Below are 23,979 nucleotides of genomic sequence, written 5' to 3'. Positions count from 1 at the left end.
TAATCTCTTTACTGGAGTGAATTTATTCTGTTCAAGTTTTACTTTAACAATTGTATTATTTATCTTAATATTTAGCCAGTAATAAAGTACAAAGTGGGAAGTGGGCTGCGGTTTTATACATCTTGCACAAACACACACTCAGAGAGAGAGAGGAGAGATGCACTTGTTCTTCAACTTAGCTCTCAAGGTATTTTTCTATTCCAAAATAGTTTATCTTTCACCTGTTCTAAATTATTTTCCTTATAACTTATTTATACCTGCTAAGTTCTGTACCAAGCAGAAGTTAGATCTGTAATTTCTGTGCTAATCAGAGTTAGATACTAGCAGTAGCCTAGGGGTCTTGAGCAAATAGTATGCCTCAGAGATGATTTGTGGCAGCAGGCACTCGCCCTCCAGGTGGGGTCATCAGGAGTAGGAGGCCCATCAGAAGTGCATGGTTGCCGCGTGGGAATGTGGGCTGGTGTTGCCAGATTTTCTGATTTTTCACTGTAAGCCAGAAATCTGGATTATTGTGTGAAATCTGATTTTAAAGGTTGGCTAATTCAACATTTTAGAACTTCCTGTAAACCAAACAAAATAGCTTTGTGAGCTGGAAACAGCCTCTTTAGGCCCTTAGAGATAGCCCTTTCGTGGCCATATAAATGGAAGCATAGGGTTTGAATAAAAAGCACAATACAGGTTTTTTGTTTTGTTTTGTTTTGTTTTGTTTTGTTTTGTTTTGTTTTGTTTTGAGATGGAGTCTCACTCTGTAGCCCAGGCTGGAATGCAGTGCTGTGGTCTTGGCTCACTACAACCTCTGCCTCCTGGGTTCAAGTGATTCTCCTACCTCAGCCTCCTGAGTAGCTGGGATTACAGGTGTGCACCACCACACCCAGCTAATTTTTGTATTTTTAGGAGAGGGGGTTTCGCCGTTTTGGCGAGGCTGGTCTTGAACTCCTGACCTCGTGTGATCTGCCTGCCTCAGCCTCCCAAAGTGCTGGGATTACAGGCATGAGTCACCACACCTGGCCCACAATATACAGTGGATATAAAGCGAAACTTGATTTCATCCTTTTCTCCCCCAACCCCAAACACAAAGCAGAGCAAAGCAAACCCCAAGCCCCATACTTTTAATAAAAATTTCTGGCCTTTAAATGTGGCGTATTACATCTGGAGTGGTTGCATTTGAACAGTTTGTCTGGCCTGAGGAGGAATAGGTTTAGGGAGAAATAGGTAGATTATGCATATAAAGGGGGAGAGGACAGGTGGGACACACACAGAGAGAGAAGGGAGGGTAAGAGCCACTTGGAGTTGAGTAAAGAGATCATCTACCCCAGGAGATACGGGAAGATTTGTTCATATCTTAAAATTGATTTGGGGTAAATGGGGAAGAAAGAGAAAGAAAAAAGGTCAATATTTAGAAATAGTGCAGAATCTATGTTGGCAAGGTGCAAAGAGTGCTATTATTTTGCAATTCCTAGTGTATCATGTTAATGTATACTGTGGCTTCTCCAAAAGGGGAATTGGAATGAAAAGGAAGGGAAAGAGTTTATGTCAGAAAGAAGACTAGGGAGTGAGATAAAGAAGAGAGGTCCAGAGAACAGCTGATAGCAAAAAGTAAACCAAGAAAGCTGGAAAAGGTTTGCATCGTGGAAAGATGGCTATGTTAGAGTACAAAGCATCACTTTTTCCCCCCACCCCAACTACGACGTCGAGGGGTATGCACAGCAGTCCCTAGGAAAAAGATGGTTTGGAACACCAACTTGTTTTGTTTTTGAAGGGCCAGCCTCCAGGGTCCCTTTGTGTGAAGCGGTGTCAGCGGGGCTGCGTCTGCCCTGTCAGGGCACACTGCTGGGAGGACATTGTCCACTGGGTTTTAGCCCCTCTCTACCATCTGGGTATCCTGGTGCAGGACAGGACCTCAGACCTTTACTGTGACCCCAATAGTGCTCCTGTCTTTAGTTTTATTTGCTTTTCTGGGGAAAATCCAACATCGTTTGTGTAATTTGTTGTACATACAGCCTCTTTGAAAGAGAAGAGAGTAATATTTGAATAGATTTCTGCTACTAGCAGAATCCTAGTCTGAGAGGATTTTTAAAAGCATTTTGCTTTTAATCATCCCAAGTATATAGTACTTTGTTCCTGGAATTTCAGCATTTTCTAGTGGTTGGCAGTAGGGGGACATCTTTTGATCCATCTGCAGGTTTTATTCCAGTCCTAGGACTCTCATCCCTGTATGATCTGAGCTATGTCTTTCGAGACTGGTATAACTTTAAATTTCTGATAGTTTGGTTGCTTTTTAGAATAAATGCATTTTAAAATGTCCCCTTCTATTTGTTACTTTAATGCAGTAAGGATCTTTATGGATTTTTTCCCCCTTATGGAAACCATTTGTAATATTGAGAGAATGGGTTTAGGTTTTCTTGCAGTGTTGTTGGGAAAAAGAAAAATTCTTCACATTCCACTGCTCGGCCTTCTAGGGACTCGACTCTACAGATGGAAATCCTGGAAGATCCTATCAGGAAGTGAAACTTGTAAATAATCTTTGTGCTCGTTTGGGGCATTATGCATTAACAAGTTGTACAAGAAGTCTTCTTTAACCTCCTTATAAAATACACTTAAAAAAGAATCCAGTCCTAGTGACTAATCTGGAAATAAGACTAGGAAACACTTCACCATGTGCCAGGCACTGTTTGCAGCACTTTACATATATTAGCTCATTTGCTTCTGACAACAGCCCCGTTTTGTAGCAGAGGAAACCAAGGCTGGGTTCTCTAGTCTGGCTACTACTCCCAATCACCATGAGCAGCCAGGGTCATTACAGGAAGTGGCAGAACTGTAATGTGAACCCAAGCTGCCATGGCTTCAGGATCTGTGCTTTTTAGGACTGCTTCGTTGCCCCTTGAACTCCCTCACAACAATGACGAACACAAATTTGCTTTAGAAACTTCTTTTGCCTTTCACATTACCTCAGTCTTAAAGTCAGCATCAGAGTTTGGTTGAAAAAAGAAAGAAAAATATATTCCTTCCCTGATCCCGCCTCCCCAAACCAAATGAACAAATGAAATCATGGAGACAGTTTCCATCTAGGAACAGAAACCTGACTAAAGGATCTTCCTGGAACACCATACTAAAATGCTGGACTGATCATTACAAAGGCTGTAGTTGGAGCCTTGTTGCTGTGACAACCCGCATCCTTGGCACCAGAATTGTTTTTAACAGCACAAAACCCATCTTGTTTTACCTTTACCTTTACAACTGGTGGATTTGGTGAGCTTCTGAGAGCACTTTTTAAATTGCTTTTTCCAACCTATATAGAGGCAGTGGGAAGGACCTAGGATTTGGAGCATAAAAGACTTGAGTTCTAGTCCCAGCACTCTCTTCTGTGGACTTGTGTGACCTTGGGTTTCATCTCCTGTAAATGGGGGAGGGGACAATCCAATAGGATTGGTGAGGATAAGAGGCTATTATATATGACAGTATTTTATTCACAACAATAGCCATGTGTGTCTTGCAGTGAGCTGACCAGCAAGTCCTTTGTGAGTCTTGGAATGCATTTTCCATGGGTGGGTGGTGAGGTAGGTGGTTGGGGAAGGTTTGTGTTGTTGATCTGAACCCCTTTTCTTTCCTGTTCTCTCCTTACCTGTATTCTAGTGTGAATGATAGTGTGGGTGTCAACTCAGTTTTTGGCCCAAATTCCTTTTCCTTGGTTTTCCCCCCTCCTACTTTGGGCTCTCTTCCAGTTTGCCTACAAAGTGCTATTTGTTGTAAGGGTGAAATAGGCAATTCTCTGGGCAGCGACACTGTGGCTGCAGGCAGTTACTGTAGTTCAAAGCAAACAGCCAAGCTAGAGTAGGAGGGACACTGACAGGGCTTGTTCATTAGAATTTTGAACATTAATTTTTGAAGGAAAGAAAAGAGAGTACAAATAGAATAGGAATAGAAATATTATGAAATTTTCTTTATAACAGAACAAAATTGGGTCAGGAGAAAGGACTAAGAAATCACTTAACATTTATCATTACTTTGAAAGCAAATGCTTTTACTGAGTAAAAGCAAATGCTTTTTGAGCATTTACGTTGTCTGCAATGCACTCTAGTGGGATGGGAAACAAAAGTTAACACTAAATATTAACAACAGCTATCATGTTAGTGCATTTCAGGTGGTCCACAGTGTGCCACTTTTCATGTTTTATGTCAGCCATGAAGGTTGGTGTCATTGGTGTTCCATTTCAAAGATTACAGAACTGAGGCTCAGTGTGTTTAAATAACCCACTCAAGATTACAGTGCTAGTAACTAGCAGGGAGAGCTAAACTTTGACCTAGGTCTCTTTCTCGTCCACAGTATGAAAGATGAGTAAGATATGCCCCTGCTTTGAAGAGAAGACCTGCATGTAAACAGTTTAGTATAATTCAGCACAGTTTACAGTATATGTTGTAATTCGTGTGAGAGCTAAATGTTTTGGACATTTGCTCAGGAGAGACTGAAAGATCAGGGTGGTCTCACAAGTAGGGCCTTGAAGGATGACAAAGATGGTGACAGGTAGAGAATTGATGGGAGAACTGAGGGAACATTGGAGCAGCAAAGCATGGAGATGTAGAAGTACAGAATATGTTTGGGGAATGCTGCTGGGATGGACTGAGGGATGGAGGAGGAAAGCAGCTGGATACGTAGTTTGGGACAGATTACAGAGGGGCCTAGAGTGTCCTGCTGAGGAATTTAGACTTCACTTGGTTGCTTTTGAATAAAGGTTATTCCATTGAAGGTTCTTGAGAAGGGAAATAATTTTGCCTTGATCTCTGCCTTCAGCAATTCTGATGGTAGCATGGAGGAAGAAGTAGAGTGTCTGCAGCGGGCTTTCGCCAACTAGGCTGCATCTAAGGATCACTTGGGAGTTTCCTAAATGTGCAGATTCCAGGAGCACCCCTCCACCTCTGTGATTTCAATGGTTCACATCTGGGGAGGGGCCTGGGAAAGTGTGTTTTGAAGGCCCTGCAGGTGGTTCTGAGGGCAGCCTGGTGAGGGAAGGGTTCTAGAGGGCATTGGGGCATTCTAGAGAAAGGTCTGAGCTGAAGCGAATTTTGAGTTTGTCATTGTATGGATGATTTTTTAAACCATGGGAGGGGGCCAGTCATCAAACTTTGTGGAAGATCTGTCTGTGTAGGTTCTATGGTTTGCTTTTTGTCCTGTGTAAGTATTAATCAGTAATCTCTCAGAGCATTGTCATTTGACTGAAGTTTTTCACATATATTTCCTATTCAAATCTACAATGTGGGATGGCTCTAATCCTTATGCCTCTGTGCTAGATTTCTCTGTTTTTGTTGCTGTTTCTTTTAGAAGGCAGAGGAATATATGGGACTTTATTGTGGGCTTTACCTGTCTTCAATGACAATTTCTTGAAGAGCATGAGCTCTGGAGTCTACTGCCTAGGTTTTTACTCTGCCTTTCCAGCCATGGGAACATGGGAAAGTTATTTAACTTTCTATAAAATGATGATATAACAATATTTTCCTCCTAGGGTTAGTTGTAAGGATAGTTTATATAAAATGCTTAGAACAGTTCCTGGCACATAGTTAACACTCAGGTGTTAGCTGCCGTTGCTGTTACTATTGTCATTAATTCTGCAGATACCCAAAGGTATTCCTTGCCTGCATTGCTCACATATTGAGGGCTTCACCTTAAAAAATAACTGTACAAATTATGATTGAGAGTAGTAAGGGTGACATATTAGAAAGTTTTAATTATTCAGTGACCCTCTTTCCTTTCAGAGCCTTTTATTTTCTAGAAACATATGCTTTCCTCCCATAAACAAGCCTGCTAGGATATACTTAGAACCCATATCTGGGCAAGAACTTCTTCCTGCACGTTGGCTACAGAGCTAATAGTGCTCAGTTCTTCAGTCTCAGGAGCTGCATGCAATGATGTTCACTTTTACATTTCCTAGGGCCCAGCCTGAATATAGGTCATTTTGTTTTTTTCAAATGTTTCAGATCTCTCTTACTCTCATTGTTAGTTCTAAATCAACTGCTAACATTTAAAATACAGTTTTGCTGGGAGGACAGATAGTTCCACCAAGGGATAAGCTATTTCTCAACATTAAAGAAATTAGAAATTATAATTTATGCTTAAAAAAATAATGTTAGTTCAAGTTTTAGCTTGCTTCTCTCTCCCTTCTGTGCTGTTCTTTGTCCTGCCATGTGTTTGCAAACCATTCTCATGACCTTCTGCCTGTGCGGCATATTTGTAGTGGGGCCAGATTATACATACGCCACTGACTTTTTCATCTGACCTCCTAAACTCAGCATTTGAGCCCCTGCTTTTCTTTGGGTTTTCCTAGCGAAGTCTTGTTGAAAGGAATATTATTTCCCATGGAACTTTACTGATAGTGTATGGAATAATAGGACCATGCTCTGTGACGTTCAGACCCGAAGTCTTAACATTTTAAACATGTATCTATTTGCTATTGCTTACTTAGTTCAGTCTTGGCATTTTAGGTCTAGAGGTGGTTACTACCCATTGGACATCCATAGCCACTCCCTGCAAATTAAAGGGGACACAAAAATGAAACTGAACTTAGGTTTTTCTTTACCTCTCTGCTAATTTAACTAAGTCAATTGGCTCGCCCTCATTTGCCCTCTTCACGCCTCCCAAATTAATGTTATGTGCAAATTTGATTAAAACAGCGTGAGTAATTTCTAAGTTACTTTTGAATACGGATTGAATTCCACTCCTTGTGGCTTTTTTCTTCATCATACTGGTAGATGTAGACAGTGTTTTTCTTTCTAGCCTGCTTAACTTGTGTGGTTCTTGGAACAACATAAGTTTTAGTTGATTTAGGATCCTGATTTCACAGGACACTGTATCAACTGCTTTACCAAGATCAAAGTACATGGGTTCACTGCATTCCTTTCAGTTGCCAGTTCAGTTGTGCTGTAGCCAGGCAATCCTGGAGCCTTGAAATCCAGGATTCTGGTCAAGGTGAGGAAGCAGCCCTTCCTCCTGGCTTTTTCATTCTGCAAATATCTTTCCTTTCTCCTTAATATTTATTTATTCAGCAATGTGGCCCAGGCTCTGCATCCCTGACTTCCTAAAGCTTTCAGCCTAGTGCCCCTATGACCAGTGGTTACATTCTTGCTACAAACTGGAAAGTCTCTGAGCCCCTCACCCCACTCCTCCCCACTTCTTTTCTTCTGCTGTATTTATGGCACTGTACCTCATGAACTTTCACACTAGGGAAAGCAAACTCAATCCAATTGGGTCTTATGGGTAAGGAAATGTGTTGGTTAAAAGTAGACTCTGGTCAGCCAGGCTACTGAAGGTTTAGTATTTACTAGCAGTGTGACTTTGGGCAAATTACTTAACATCTCCATGTCTGTTTTCTCATCTGTAATATGGAGGTAATCATAACTCCTACCTCACAGAGTTGTTGTCAGGAATAATTGAGTTAATACATGTAAAGTGCTTGGCATTTATTAAACTAGGGTTAGTTAAAAAATTGATGAACAAGCTATTAAAAGTTCATAATAAAGTTTCTGGAGTTTTCAGGTACTCCGTTTCTCTTTCATGCTGTTTGCCTTGGCTATTCCATTACAGGCAAAGGAAAGGAGATGAAATTTAAAGTATCTAATTTTGTAACCTTAAATTATTCAGGAATTGTTTTTCTTCGTGTAGACTCCACTATAATGTATAATGGAGAATTGTATTCAAGATATGATGTCTGTGACTTACTCCTTATGAACTCTGAAAGTCATTTTTAAGAGCACTTCTTAATAATGAACATTATATTTATTTGACTTTCTAGGATCCAACCCTTTTACATTGTTGGGCTTTTTAATGTTATTTAAAAAACAAGATTGCCCAGACCAGGCATGGTGGCTCACACCTGTAATCCCGGCACTTTGGGAGACCGAGGGGGGTGGATGTTTGAGTCCAGGAGTTTGACACCAGCCTGGGCAACATGGTGAAACCCTGTCCCTTAAAAAAAAAAAAAAAAAAGAAAAAGAGAGAGAGAAAGAAAGGAAAAAAGAAAAATTAGCTGGATATGGCGAGCGCCTGTAGTCCCAGCTGCTGGGGAGGCTAAGGTGGGAGGATTGGTTGAGCCCTGGAGAACAAGGCTGCAGTGAGCTGAGACTGTGCCACTGCACTCCAGCCCGGGCAACAGAGTGAGACTCTGTCTCAAAAATGAAAATAAGATAAATAACAGTGCCCAAAGAGAATTAAAACAATGTTTCAAATAAGGAAACAGATACTACTACCACAGAAGATTAACAGACAAAACATGCTTTCCAAAGAAGAATGAATTATAGGACAGTATTTCGTCTACATAATACACATCAAAATCAACAGTCATTAAATAACCCAAGGCCATTCATTCCTGGCAATCTGTGCTGGGAACATTTTGAACAGTCTTTTATACAGGTATTTGCATTTAGTCAGAATTTTGGGGTATCTTACACTTCTTTCACAGTATTATGCTTAGTAAATCCCAGTACATCAACCAACATGTCCTACTTTACATGCATTTTTTGCTTACTAATTGAAGAATGAGAGAGAAAGCTTGGAAAAATGTATTAAGATTTTGTTTATCACAGTTTGATCAGTGGATCTGTCTTACTATTTTATAGAATAATATTCAGCTGCAGCTCAAGTGCATATTTTACTTAATTTATATCTACTTATATTCCTATGGCTTAATGTCAGTTGGCCTATTGCAGAATACATGTTTATCCTTTACACTGTACCAAAATCTGGCGAGGTGATGACGGTGTATGATGCATTTGAGAGAGAACATTACAAGTTATGTTTTTAAGGTGGAATTTTTTTTCTGAGCAAAAGATATGTAGTGCAGAATAATATATCCACAGCCAAAATGCGCCCACTCATTTCTATTCAATTAAAAGAAGGAAGAACAGACCCAGGTGAATTTTTGCTCCATTACTTAAGGCTTTGAGAATATCGCTTAGCATCTGTGAGCCCCGCTGCTGCTTCTGTAAAACATTAATGATAACACCTCCCCGCGAAGGCAGTTCTGAGAATTCATTGAGGCAGGGCCTGTGAGGGTTTGTCCTATGTAATGTTAGTAATTTTGTGCAAGGTGTGTGGGTTCATTGCGTGTGTTTGGAAGCTGAGGAAATTGAAGCACTGAGCTTAGAGAGATACCAGCTCAGACCTGTAGCCACCTTGGCCCTATGTTTCTGCCTTGTGACTGGATCTTCTAAGTCATGCTGTGGGGTGCTTTAAGTAGTGCTTTCCTTATTGCTGGCTCAAAGCCAGGAAACTATCTTACAGGCATATTTTTTTTTTAAAGATGATTTGCAACCCCTTGCTGCATTTTGTCATGTGAAATGATACTTACTCTGGTTTCTTAAAGATGGCTAATAATCCTCTATGGGTAAATGCCAATCAGGCCAGCCAGTTGGCTCTGAGAAAGGCTTCCTTGAAAGCCACAGTTCAGGTTTTGCAGAGGCCAGGAGGTGAATGTGAGTGCCAGAGACCTCCTTCCCAGAAAATCCTGTTGCATGTGCTACCCAGGAGGTGAAGACAAGGTAGGGACACTGCTGTGAAGACTGACAGTGCAAACAGGTCATCTCTTCAGTCACCAGACAGCTTGTCATTTTTTTATTTTCTTGTTTGCAAAATCCATGTGTAATAATCACCAAGAATCCTGATATTCACACAGAGAACTGCTTGTGGCAAACATTTTTAACCACCAAACTAAGATCTTTCTTTTTAAAGATGAAGAAAGATAAGCAGCATTGTTTTTTAGAGATGAGTTTATCATCTCCTCCTCTACACCCATTAGTCCTCAGAAAAGCTATTTCTTGAAACTGAATTTGGAGCTTCTAAAATGGCTTTCACAGTGTTGCTCTCTTCATCTGGGGATTATGGTACTTAGGGAGTGGAGATTTTCAAAGTGAACCTTCCACATTTTTCCAAAATCTTTTGTGGCATCATTTGTGCCTACCTGAGAGTGCAGTTTTTCTTTTTATGAGGTTGTGATTTTAATTTATATATACACACGTGCACATACACACAAAAGCATAACAGTGGCTATGAGAAAGAAACGCTTCTCCATGAAACACAGAAGGAACGGGCGAATAGCTGACCCAGGGAAAGTACGAGGTGGTGTTCAGGCCTTATGGTAGTTAGGATTAGGAAATGTCAGGGGCTGTGGTGTATTCTCCAAACTGTAAACTTTGGGAGTCCTACAGAGTGAATGTTAATAAATATTTTTGATAAGGAGAAGGGTTTGGGTTTATAGGGAGCCTAAGAAAGAGAAATGTGGCTGCCCTTCCCCCACAGCTGGCCACTGCTCTGGAGGGGAGAGTATTACACATTTGGGCGTGGACATAGCAACATAGGTGAATACCATTGTTAGTCTCCCACCAAATGCTCTTCTGCATTTTGTTACCTATTAAACCATACAAACTTTCCTATATATCATTAAATTATCACTCAGTACAGTACTTGGACAAAATAGGAATAGTCTACTGTTGACTGTTTTTAGATTAATGACTTTGAATTTTTCCTAACTAAGAGAGATTTTAAGAAGTTAGATAGTCTAATCTCATGAGTCCCAAATATAAAAAACAAAGGCTCTGCAGGTTTAAGTTTTCCTTTGCCTTTTCTTAAGAATTTAAATATTTTTCTTCAGAGGTTTTCCTTTGGGCTCTTAGATAATGAGTAACAGAAATGAAGGAGGGATACCCAAAGTTATTTCAAAACATAATTGTGTCCTTAAAAACATGGTAATAATTGACAGGGTTTTTTAAATGAGAGAAGTTTCTAGCTAAATGTCCTGCTTCACCCCGCCCCCAATCACCACACTGAGTTCTTTGTGGGAAATATGTGGTAGCTCCTTGGGAAGAAGTATTAAGTTTGTGAAAAGAGATGAAGAGTTGCCAGGACCACGGTAAGCAAAGGACTGAGAGAAGGAAAAAGGTGGACAGAGCTAGACCCTAAAAGGATGCTAAGATCCCTCGAGAAGTCTTTTAGTAAGAAGCCCTCATTAGACTGTGAGTGCCTAATGGACAGGAATGCATCTCACTGGTCCTTGCAGTCTTCTTCCCAGCCCATGCCTTTGTACTTGAAGGCCATGGTCATCTGAGTGCACTACAATTCAAGCCTGTGAGGTGGAGAGAAAAGGGTGGGCGAGGTATAGTTCATTGTCTTAGAGGCCTCAGTATTGTCAAGACCCCCCCCCCCTTTTTTTTTGAGCGCACAAGACTCTTAATCACCTTTTCATTTGTGTTCTGTTTCTTGGCCTGCATCGGGAGCTCATAGCAGCATGCTACTGACAGGTGATTGTGAACTAAGTGTTAAAGCAGAAGGCAACAGAAAATGAGGGAATGTCAACTTGAAGCCGTGTGTGTTTTTGTGAACAGCATTTACCACTTTCTTAAAGAGTCTCAGTTAGAGAAAAAATAATGCAGGGAGCAAATTTTAGTCAGCTCGTTAGGTTCTGAACTGGACAGACTTTGTACCTTGGCATATGAGTAGCGATTCTAGAACCTTTTGAACTTTTGCCACCAAGTAATTCTGAAAAGACTGACAGCAAGCAGTAGATAATGGAAAAAGCCAGTGTCCTCTGCCCGAGAAATTAAGGTACGTATTGTTCAGGTGGTTAAAGAAACTGCCTAGCACAACAACAATAGCTGGTAAGTAGCAGGATCATTCAGAGAGGAAGGGATGGATCACAGGATGGTTGCTGTGCTGAACTTTCCCCCTAGAATTCATGATCGTTGGCTAAGCATGGTGGTTTACGCTTGTAATCCCAGCACTTTGGGAGGCTGAGGCGGGCAGATCATGAGGTCAGGAGATCGAGACCATCCTGGCCAACATTGTGAAACTTCATCTGTACTAAAAGTACAAAAAAGTTAGCTGGGCACGGTAGCGTGTGCCTGTAGTTTCAGCTTCTCGGGAGGATGAGGCAGGAGAATTGCTTGAACCCGAGAGGCAGAAGTTGCAGTGAGCTGAGATCACGCCACTGCGCTCCAGCCTGGGCATCAGAGCGAGACTCTGTCTCAGAAAAAAAAAAAAATTCATGATCATTGTAGGAATTCGCAGTGTAGGGGAAATGGTGCAGATTTTATAATCAGGAAAGACCTATATTCAGTTCTCCATTTGACCACTCTCTAGCAGAGACATGGGAACAGTTACTTAATTTCTCTGACCGTTTCCTCACTTGGGAATAGGGCTTTTGCAGATCTGTTGGAAAATATTAAGGCCAAGAGGGGTTTAAAATGTGAAGTTGTCTAGCACTGAATAGGAGCTTAATATCTATGAGTTCCTTTCTGCTTCAATCAAAACTGAGCTTTATATGTAGAATAATTATTGTTTGTATTCCATTCTCCATTTTGAGTATGGAACCATGAATGCCAACAACTTGATGATAAAAGGAGCCGTTTGTCAGAGATAGTCCTGTAAGCGCTTTGTAACCTGGTAGACTGTGCATGTAAGGGCAGGCAGGTTACAAATGCGAATCACCATAGCCGGCACACTCTGCATACAGCAGATTCTTAAGCCATCTATGTACTCTTTTTAACACTATACTGAAGTCCACTTAAGTCAGAGTTCAACAAAATGAATGAATGTAATCCTAGGACTATGGAACTTCTCGGTGATTACATAGCACAGAGAACTACGGAATCATTTTCTGGAAGAATGCACCATGCGATTATGCTCCATGTGGAATTGGTATATGTAAATGTTGGTAGACTGTGAGGATGAGGTTGACAGGTTGATCTGAATAAAGATCCTAGGAGGAACGGAGGATACTATGTAGTTTTGTTGTTACTGTTGTTCTGCAGTTCCTGGTTGCTCAGTGTTGGCAGCTGTGTGCACGCTTTCTCTTTTGAGCCAGCGAGGCACAAGACAAGTAATTTCCCATCCTGAATCTCTCACAGCTGCTGAGCTGTAGTGGCTATACTGGGATGTGGCTATTAACTTTGAAAATTTGCATAAATCCAGCCCCCACCCCCCTGCAAAGGCTCAGTCTTGTCTTTACACTTTCCCCGAGGTGATTATTTTCTGGGGGTGGGGTGGGGGTTGGGGGGGTGAAGAAAAGAGGAAAAAGAAGGCCAACCACTCTGGGCACTGGCGGAGGAAGCGTGGAGTCCCTTGATCTAGGTCCTTGTGGGGAGGGGAGAACCCAACCAGCAGCTGCAAACGGAAGGACTGTGAGCGAGCGGGCGGGCGGGCGGCTGGCAGCGAGGCCACCGGCAGGGGGGGCCCGGGCCGAGGCCGCGCCACCTCGGCACCACGCGGGCAGCCGGTGCGGCAGGGTCGCCGCGGCCAGGGGAGCGCTGGGTGCCTACCATGGCAGTTATGCAAGCGGTGGCCCCCTGGTCCTGGCTCCCCGCCGCCCTGAGCTCCTTCCTCCCCGCTGCCGACACTCGGATCTCTCTCGCTCTTTCTCTCTCCTGTGTTTTCAAACAGGAAGTGCACGGCTGTCTATAACGTGCTGCCGGGTCCCAGGATGGAGGAGTGAAGTCTCTCGTCGCCGCGGTTCCAGCCTCCGGAGCTCGCCCAAGCCGAGTCCCCAGAGAGAGCCCTGAGGGAACAGGGTGGCCGCTTGGTCCAGGTGCGCAGGGCCGGGTCCGGGTCCAGGGCGCGGGTCTGGGTCCAGGGCGCGGGTCTGGGTCCAGGGCGCGGGTGGGGAAGTCCATGGCACGAAGCGCTGCTACTGTCAGCTCTGCATCTCCAGCTCTGTACTGCAGCTTCACTTGCCCGCCCCCCACCACTGGCTTCTCACCCAGGGTCTCTGCCAAACTCTGGCTGCTGCCGCCCTGGGTTCGGGCCGGGGGAAGGCCCTGGGCTTGCACTGCGGACCCGCCTGCCAGGACTCTTCTAGTGTTCTTTCCAGGCTGGTTTGCCCCGGGCTGCGCTGGGGTTGCCAGTGCCCGGGGAGTCTTCCTGGAGCCCCCAGCTGCCCTCTCCACCCTCTCCTCCGGCTGAGGCAGCAGCTCTTTGTTCCTCCCTTGCTGGTCTGAGGTCATGCACATAAATGTCCTGGGAGGTAGGGTAGTGTGAGGGTAAGGGGTTGGGACGTAGGGAAGAGGAAGAGGAAGAGGAGGATGAGTTGTGGGTGAAGTGTAAGGTGGACAGGAGAAAAGAATCTTAGTGTCCGTGCTCAGAAATCAGCTCTTCAGCTGCTGAAGCAGAGGACCCCGGTTCCTTGGTTTCTGTTTTGGGAAAGCCAGGCCGTGCCAAACGGAGGGAATTAGTGATGCAGACACACACCGGAAAGGTAGGGACCGGGAATGAGGCACAGCAGCGAGTTCTGAGGTGTTTAGTCTGCTGTCTGGCTTGTTAACTCCACTGTGGTTTCTTAGCCAGGCTTCCTCGCCGAGACACAAGGTACTTTAACATATGAGCCAGGCGTCTTTATTTATTCCATTTGTCATCAAAGTAAAATTGAGAGTGACTTTTCTCAAATTCACCAGGTAGATTTTAATTTCACATTCACTTCGTGTTCCGTCTCAAATGTTCATAGAAGGAGAATAAAACGCTAGGGTTGGTTTTATGCTACAGACGTTTTCCATCTTTATTTCCCTGGCAGCTCCTCTTTCTCCAGACTAACTCAGATTGACTTCTCCCCTCAGTGAAAGCCTAACCTTCTTTTACCGCCTGTTTATCTACCTGGTGAAACTCCAGTCTTGAGGAGGACCCTAAGGGGAGTGGGATGGCTAAGAAGAATCAGTTTGACGGGATCATTATATGGCCTCAAATTAAATGTTTGAGTCCTATTAAGGCCAGTGGCATCTTCTTTTTATTTCCGAGGAAGGGATGTGAGCATATGACTAGAGGGGAGGAAAGTGAGACTCTGCCAAAGAAGGTCTCTCCCTGTAGCACAGAGGAAAAGTGCATCTGTGTAGCACAGTATCACATACACTGCATGCTTTCACTTTATTGGGTAGCCAAGCCATCTAAGGAGGCAGGGTTAGGTGTAGAATTTACATTCATGACGTGGCATGCTGACTATAGCATTCTGATGCTGAAAATTTTATAGAACATATTTACTACATAATTAAGTTTGCTTTGAAAGGAAAATTTACCAGGGTGGTACAAATTTACCAGCTTGAGTACAAAACATGTACTCATTAAGTACATGGCATTACGTAGCCAAAATGCACTATGAAAACTGAACAATTAAACTAAATTCCTAGACAGACATGGACTTCTTAAGTTTGAATTTAATTGTGAGATGGCTGTGTTTATGCCTCTTGCCAAATACGTCATGAAAAGTGAGAAAGTAATCGAGAGAGATTGTTTTTATTTTGAGACGGATTTTCATTCTGTCACCCAGGCTGGAGTGCAGTGGCGCGATCTCGGCTCACTGCAATCTCTGCTGCCTGGGTTCAAGCGATTCTCCTGCCTCAGCCTCCCGAGCAGCTGAAATTACAGGCATGCGCCACCACATCCAGCTAATTTTTGTATTTTTAGTAGAGACAGGATTTTGCCATGTTGGCCAGGCTGGTCTCGAACTCCTGACCTCAAGTGATCTGCCCACCTTGGCCTCCCAGAATACTGGGATTACAGGTGTGAGCCACCACACTCAGCCAGTCAAGAGAGATTCTTGAAAGACCTGTACAACCATAGTGTTTTGCATCTACTTTATTTATTTTTTATTTTATTTATTATTATTTTTTTGAGACAGAGGAGTTTCACTCTTGTTGCCCTGGCTGGAGTGCAGTGTTGTGATCATGGCTCACTGCAACCTCCGTCTCCCAGGTTCAAGCGATTCTCCTGCCACAACCTCCCGAGTAGCTGGGATTACAGGCACACGCTACCACGCCCAGCTAATTTTGTATTTTTAGTATTGGTGGGGTTTATCTATGTTGGTCAGGCTGGTCTCAAACTCCTCACACCGTGATCCACCTGCCTGGGCCTCCCAAAGTGCTGGGATTACAGGCATGAGCCACTGCACCCAGTCGCTGCCTCTACTTTTATACCTATGTGTGTTCTTTGCACTCCCCCCCTCCCAGTTTATTAATTTATTTGGGGACTTTCTTTAGCATCTGTCACTCTGCTCTAAGATACAATAAAACAGCTTTTGTGAGCCTCAAAATCTCTCTCCCATTTAGGAACAGAGTCTCCTTCCATTCTAGTGATATTTAAACTCAGAAATCATAACTGGCCTTTAGATTGTCATTTTCTATTTACACAGTATATATGATTTTTTTTTTTTTTTTTTTACTCCCTTCAACAGAGGTAAACTCTTCTTGCTCCTTTCAGTGATGTGGTGAAGTAGGATTCATTTTCTCCAGTTTATGGAGAGAGGAAACAGGCTGATGAGATGTAACTTGTCAGTGGTCGTATTAGTAAATGGAGTTGTTGGTACCTGAACAAGGGTCCTTTGATGTAATCCATGGCTCTTTTGTAGTCTGGAAAGCTGCTGCCTAAGGAAGAGGTGGCAGTGCTGATTCAGGTGGTCCTTCGCCATTCCAAAAGAAAGCTGGATTGCCTTACCGAATCTCCAGGTTTTTCGTTATTCCTCTTCACTCAGGCTCTGCCCAGAGCTCAAGGCTTGTTTTCATTTTTAAAGCAGTTTTTTTTTTTCATATTTGAAATTTACACTTCCTGTGTGTCTGTGACTAGATTTAGCTGTGTTTGCACAATGTGATTTGTATTCTGCTGCCAAAATTCTAGTAGTATATTTTAATTTACAGGTATCTTTTGTCAGGTTTTAGTGAGTAAGTATCTTTCCAAGGGATCAGATTACCATATTTTAATTTTTTAGAATTTAAACAACCTCTTCTGGCTTACTTCTAGGGCAGTTTATATCCCAGAAAATTAATTAATTAGTAAATGATATATATGACTCTCCAGTCCCCACTACTACCACCGTGCACATCTCCTACGCTTTCATTCCAGCTCACGGTAATCCACTGAGGGGTTCACATTACAGAACAACGTAAGCAAACCCATGTAACTTTAAATTATAGATTAGATACTTTTGTAACATTCCTTAGATGCAAGTAAGTTTATTTCCTTACCTTTGTAACACTTAAAGTTGAGACTCTCTGAAGTTATGGTTTTAATGTTGCACCATTAACTAAACTGTAAAATTATGGTTTAATTTGTTGTACTGCAAATTAAAATTTGGAGTACATTTTTCATAAGTGTTGGATAAGATATTTGTTTTCTTTGCAATAATTGGAATATTCATAGTGGCCTATAACTTACCCTCTGTAAAACTGTGGTCAAAACCCTCAGGGAGAGGAGGAGGTAAAGGAGGAGCAAAACGGAGGAAATGAGAGCTCATTCTATTATAAGGGAGGAATGAAATGATACATATATGGTTCCCTAATACACAGTGCACTGCTTTTTCTGTCTATTGGTGAGTTGCAGTGGCTTGTGAACTAGCCGTGTATCTCTTTCAACAGAAAGGCTAAAAATGAAAGAGTAACTAGCTTTGATGTTAAATGCCAAGGAAAAGTTAATGGCCAAGAGGGGACTAGGAGTGGAAATAAATGCAAGTTAAGATTTCATTTTTTCAAAACTTTTTTTCCCTTCTTGTATATTATAAAGTAAAAAATACCTTCTTAGTCAAATTGTAAACTATAATGCAGTGGCTCCTGACACTTACAAAAATCAGGAAGCTTTTATTTAATATTAAAATATTTCAATGATCTTAACTGGTTCACTGTTTTACTTCGTATCTCTTATAATTGCAAATGTTTCATGAGAGTTATTTAATATCACTCAGCTGAGTACATATTGCAAGTAATGACTTCATCATCTTCCTGTGTTTGTAAAATAGCATTACATGTACGTATGAGATAGGAATTCAGCCTACAGACCTCTTGCAGTGCCCTGAAGTCTACAGGTGGGGAATCGAGGCCAAAGCAAAACAACTGCTCCAGACTGAAAATGCTGAAATGGTGATGAAAAATGCATAATATGTTAGCCATCAGATTATAAAGATTCCCAGGTGGAATTTTTCCTCTTTGTTGTACATTAAATGGATGATGTGTTAAGCCCTGATTTTGGATCTGGTCTTGTTTCTGGGCTCATTGTTTTTCATGGTCAGCTTTGAGATCTTTGCAGTTAGTCATGGATAACTGGATTTCTCTTTAAGAGCATTTTCCCTACTTTACTTCTGTGAATATCCCTTCCCTGTTTTTGTAGAGTCAGGACTTTGAGGCCAGTTTCAGAATCATGACAGTCATAGCCACCACCACCACCAGCAGCCCTATGTTCATTTCCCAGAAGCTAAAAGAGGCTTCCCAGTCTTAACCTTTACAATTTGTGGCAAGTTTAAGGAAAGGGAGATAGGATTTGTCCCTGTTCTGCAGTGGGAAAAACTGATGTGTGAATTCATATTGAATTAGTCTCTGATTTCTGTGTGTGTGTTGTATGACATGAATATAAGTCATTCTGCTTAAGATAGGTTGAGCAGGGTGTGGAAATCTAATAGGGTTATTTCATGAAGTTCCTTTATTTGGTTAAAAGAAATCACTTCCTATCTATTGAACACCATATTTTTCAGGCACTGACAAATAGACATTGATTATCTCTAATCCTCCTGGTATTATGCAGAGTGGGTAATGACCCTGTTTTTTTTGTTTTTGTTTTTGTTTTTGTTTTCTGAGACAGAATCTCGCTGTTGTCACCCAGGCTAGAGTTCAGTGACTCGATCTTGGCTCACTGCAAGCTCCGCCTCCTGGGTTCATGCCATTCTTCTGCCTCAGCCTCCCCAGTAGCTGGGACTACAGGTGCCCACCACCACACCCGTCTAATTTTTTGTACTTGTAGTAGAGACGGGGTTTCACTGTGTTAGCCAGGATGGTCTCGATCTCCTGACTTCGTGATCTGCCCGCCTCGGCCTCCCAACATACTGGGGTTACAGGCATGAGCCACCGTACCCGGCCAGTAATCCTGTTTTATGTGAACAAACTGAGGCAGGCAGAGACTCCAAGTCACACAGACAAGCTAAGGCCTGGACTCGGATCCAGATTTGTGCAGTCTCCAATGCTGAAACATTTCTCTCACTGTATATCCTGCTTTCTTTCTTCTTAAACTAGCCTATGTAAAGAAATGATCATGGTTTGTTTAGTCTTACGTACCCTTTCAGCAAAGGTTAAGTTAAAACTGTAGACAATGTGGAGACAGTACAAATAGGGACATGAAAGGGTCAACATTTTAATGAATATTTTTGGCTGGGTTAAGTTAAAATTGTAGACAATATGGAGGCAGTATGAATAGGGACATGAAAGGGTCAACTTTTTAATGAATATTTTTGGCTTCCATGTAGTATGTATTCATTTTTTTCTAAGGAACCTAGGCATATGGAATTTATTGGCCTTCATGAGAATTTCTTGAGGCAGTATTGACCACAAACAATATTGCTGGATCATAGGATATATGCATACTAGGAACTGCATAATTTTACTGGGAACTTCACAGATAGTTGCCAACTTTATATCTCCAACAATACTGCATAATGCCTTTTTTTTTTTTTTTTAACAAATTTCCTGATTGTTGCCAACCTGATAAATGTTGATTATACCTAATGGTTTAATTTTGCCTTTTTCTGATTGCTAGTAAGGCTGGACATGTCTTCATTTACTTAATTTAATTTTCCTTTTCCATGAATTGTCGTTTTATGTCTTTAGCCTGCCCTTTATTTTCTGTTGGATCTCTTGCCTTTTTCTTGTTAGAACTTCTTGAGAGAATTTTTGTAGTATCTCTTGTGTATTCTAGAAATTAATTCCTCTTTGTCTTTAGACATTGTGAGTAACTTTCTTCTAGTGTGTCACTTTCCTAATAACTTTGTCTACGGTGCCTTTCAGTAATAGCAGCAATAAAATCTTTAGTTTTAATGTTGTTATCTCATCACTTTATACTATTATTATGGTCTGTGCGTTTTGAGTCAGTTAAGAAATCATCCCCTATTCTGGGCTCACAATATTGTCTCTCCTCGTTTTCTTTTGTTAATTTCAAAGGTTTACTCTTATCATTTGGGTTTTTAAACCATTTGGAATTTGAGATATGAAGTATTAATCCAATTTTTATTTTAAAAATCTGGTCATATTGTGAGCCACATTTCCCAGCACTATTTGCCAACTAATACATTCTTTCTCCGCAGAGTTTTGGTGCTACCCCTAGGATGTAAGTGCATATATATAGAGGTCTCTTTCTGAGATCTCTGTTTGGTTCCAGTTGACGTCATTGTGTGTTCTTGGGCCTTTGATACACTGTTTTATTTATTTTTTTAACTTTTATTTTAAGTTTTGGGGTACAAGTGCAGGTTTGTTACAAAGGTAAACTTGGGTCATGGGGGTTTGTTATACAGATTATTTTATCACCCAGGTATTAAACCTAGTACCCATTAGTTATTTTTCCTGATCCTCTTCCTCCTCTACTCTCCAAAAGGCCCCACTGTGTGTTATTTCCCTCTGTGTGTCCATGTGTTCTCATCATTTAGCTCCCACTTATAAGTGAGAACATGTGGTATTCGGTTTTCTGTTCCTGTGTTAGTTTGCAAAGGATAATGGCCTCCCACTCCATCCAAGTCCCTGCAGAGGACATGATCTTGTTCTTTTTTATGAATTTTTTATGTTCTTTTTTATTAAGGAATACATAGTATTCCTTAGTGTATATGTACCTCATTTCCTTTATCCAGCCTGTCATTGATGGACATTTAGGTTGACTCCATTTCTCTGCCATTGGATACACTGTTTTAATTGTTGCATGTATCTTTATATAACATGATCTTATTAGCATGACTTCTTGTTACATGTACATTTATATAACTTGACCTTATTGTTATGATTGATACATCGATACAAATTTAAAAGTTCGAGACTTTAAGATTATTTTGAGGCGGATTCCTTGCCCTTATTTGCATGTGTTAACTTTTTGCAACTACACATTTTCTAAAAACACATTTCTAAAAGACACGTTTTTCTAGAAATGTGTGGACCTGTCTAGGAGTATTGTTTAATTTCCTTACTTGGTAACATAATTTTAATATTGCTGACATTACATTTTCTTCTGTGTGTGTGTTTTTTTGTTTTTTGTTTTTGTCTTTTCTTTCCTTCTTTTGTTAGCAGTTATGACTCCCTTTCATACTTGGTCATCTGTGTAGGACAGTGGTGTCTCATTTCAAAGGCTTGTCCTCTATTGCTCTGTATGTGCCTATAGAGCTATGATGTACATTCCTGGTATGGCTTTAGAATGAATGTTTTATGAGTGTGATGCTGTACTGACTGCATGGGTGTATACTCTTGAAAGTCTCTTAATTATAGATGTCTCTTTATTATTGGGACAACTTTGTCAGTTTCAGCTTGATTTTCTCCAAGTTTACTTCGCTCTGATCTTCTCAGTTTAGTGGGTCTTATTCTTCCCCCTGTCTGCAATTTATGTCACACTGAATGCTAGGTCAGTTTATTTGATAAGTGGGTGTTTGGGGTGTTTGTGTGCCTGTGCAGAGTACAATGTATTTTCCCCTTATCTTTTTTTTTTTTTTTTTTTTTGAGACGAGAGTCTTGCTGTGTTGCTCAGGCTGGAGTGCAATGGCATGATCTTGGTTCACTGCAACCTCTGCCTCCTGGGTTCAGGTGATTCTCCTGTCTCAGCCTCCCGAGTAGCTGGAATTACAGGTGCACACCACCATGTTCAGCTAATTTTTTGTATTTTAGTAGAGACGGGGTTTCACCGTGTTGCCCAGGCTGGTCTCGAACTCCTGAGCTCAGGCAATCTACCTGTCTCGGCCTCCCAAAGTGCTAGGATTAGAGGCATGAGCCACCATGACCGGCATCACCTTGGTTTTTAAAATGTGATGAAACCATGTTGTGTACATAGCATGGCATATTATTATAAATAAATTTGAAATCATGATGGGGACAAATTTAGGTCTCAAAATAGATATTGTGTGACAAGGTTAGGCTAAGACAAAGATGTTAACCTTGGCCAATAGTTAACAGGATTACAGAGATAATAGCTGTATTTTTTCTTTTTAGTGTCTGTAGTTCTTCAGGTGCTTTATGGACACAGGAGAGAGTTGCAGTCTTTTTAGTTAACTGCTGAGATTTACCAAGCTTGCACAAAGTCTGATAAAATCATAATATAGAATGTTTTAGGGTCCAAAACCTGCTGAGACAGATAAGACCGGTGTCTGTGGGCTGTTGGAATTGTTCTCCTATTGTTCTTTAAATGGGATTTATTAGGTATTCTCTTGAGTTTGATTATAACAGCCCTAGCTAGTGACCTTACTAAACTTACATGCTCATTAGAGGACTTTATCAGTATGGAAGTTCTCCATTTCTCATTCAGATTCCTCTGTGCTCCCCTTAGCAGCTGTCCTACGAGCCTTCCCTCTTATTCAATTATTGTAATGTAATTGGCAGCCAAACTACTTCATCCTTTCAACAGGAGACATTTGCTGAGCTTCAAATTATTAAATCTTAGTCCCCGCCCCTCCCTGTCATCCCCCACCTCCTGTGTACCGGTCATTTTGTTAAGTTCTGAGGATGCAATGTGAGTATCAAATGGTGCCTAACCTCTGAAGATAGACTCATAAACCACTAACTGGAACTTAACTATTTTCTTTTTTTTTTGAGACGGAATCTCACTCTGTCACCCAGGCTGGAGTGCAGTGACGCAATCTTGGCTCACTGCAAGCTCCACCTCCCGGGTTCACACCATTCTCCTTCTTCAGCCTCCCAAGTAGCTGGGACTACAGGTGCCTACCACCATGCCCGCTAAATTTGTTTGTTTGTTTGTTTGTATTTTTAGTAGAGATGGGGTTTCACTATGTTAGCCAGGATAGTCTCGATCTCCTGACCTCGTGATCCACCCACCTTGGCCTCCCAAAGTGCCAGGATTACAGGCGTGAGCCACCGCGCCCGGCCCTGGAACTTAACTTTTTTATAATTTAAGGCACTTTTTAGTAATATATTGTGATGATGATGATAGAGAGTAGGGCACATAGGAGGGAGTGATTTGTTCTTTCTTGTTCGCGAAGAAGGAATTCCTGAAGGAGGTGATTTTGGTGCTGAATATTGAGAGGCTGAGATCATTTACCAGGCTGAGGTGGAGAAAGGACAGACAGAGTAAACAGCCCAGGTTCAGAGCCCCAAAGAGCTCAGTGAGTGCGGAACATGAACTATGAGTGAATGGAGCCAAGCGATGGTGGTGCAGAGGGGAGAAGAGGCCAGAGGTGCCTACTGGCTTGGATTCTTGGTCAAACCCATGTCTAGGGTCGTGCATGTCATTTCTGGAAGTGTGAACTTTATCCTGACAGCATTGTGGAGTCATTAAAGGTAAAATAAATGTTCCAGTCACTGTCTTCAGATATGTGAAAAGAAAGCAGGGAGCAGTCTAGTGGCTGCTGTAATAATCCAGGCAGACATCATAATCCAGGCACCAAACTAAGGTGATGAAGGTGAGAAAGGAAAGGAGAGACTGGATTGGAGAAATGCTTAGGAGAAATAACTAGTTACTGATTAGATGGAAAGTAGGAAGGGAGTAAGAGGAAGGAAAAAGATAATTCTTCTGGTTTGAATGACTCACTGTCTGAAGGTGTCATTAGTAAGGATGGAAAACATAAGTTGGGGGACAATCGTGAGTTCAAGTGGAAGTGGAGTTGGGGTGTCTGTGGGGCATTCTTTTGATCTTCAGAGGCCTGAGCCCCAGTAGAGAAGTGAGGGCTGGAGACAGTTACTGAATTGACTAGGATTGATCGTGGTAGCCATGAATGTCGTTGAGACTCCACAGGGATGGCCAAAGGATCAAAGACTGAGCAGACAAAAGAAGAGGAAAATCTGAAAACAAAAGTGACAACATTGAGTCCCAGGTGCTTTGGTTTGTTTGTTTTTTATATATTATATAATTCTTACAACAATCTCCTGTGACATAATTATGTTATTGTCTTTTACAGACAGGGTGTCTAAACCTCAGGTGAGCAACTTGCCACGCTGCCCAGAGAGTAGATAGGGAAAAGCTGTTAGGTCCTGTCAGGGCACAAGAAGATCCGGTAGAGTGAATATTGAA

General features: G+C 41.7%; 1 protein-coding gene across 7 annotated transcripts in view; it reads left to right on the top strand.

The window, feature by feature from the left end:
* The window catches only part of LOC105482828 (leucine rich repeat containing 8 VRAC subunit D), a 118,739-nt gene that overhangs the window by 9,369 nt on the left and 85,391 nt on the right, over positions 1 to 23,979 (top strand). For 5 of the 7 annotated variants that reach the window (XM_011743189.2, XM_011743193.2, XM_011743192.3 and 2 more), the window contains one exon: positions 13,417 to 13,561. The exons of 1 other annotated variant lie outside the window; for it this stretch is intronic. The gene's annotated coding sequence lies outside the window, so the exon portion shown is untranslated. Of the gene's footprint in view, positions 1 to 9; positions 10,892 to 13,416; positions 13,562 to 23,979 lie in introns of those variants that run through there. One more of the 7 variants, XM_011743194.3, reaches the window with a different exon arrangement.

This window comes from Macaca nemestrina, chromosome 1, assembly GCF_043159975.1.
Source record: "Macaca nemestrina isolate mMacNem1 chromosome 1, mMacNem.hap1, whole genome shotgun sequence".
Lineage (NCBI taxonomy): Eukaryota > Metazoa > Chordata > Mammalia > Primates > Cercopithecidae > Macaca > Macaca nemestrina.
Note: the sequence above shows the minus strand (reverse complement) of the source record. Positions and strands in the feature narration are given on the sequence as shown.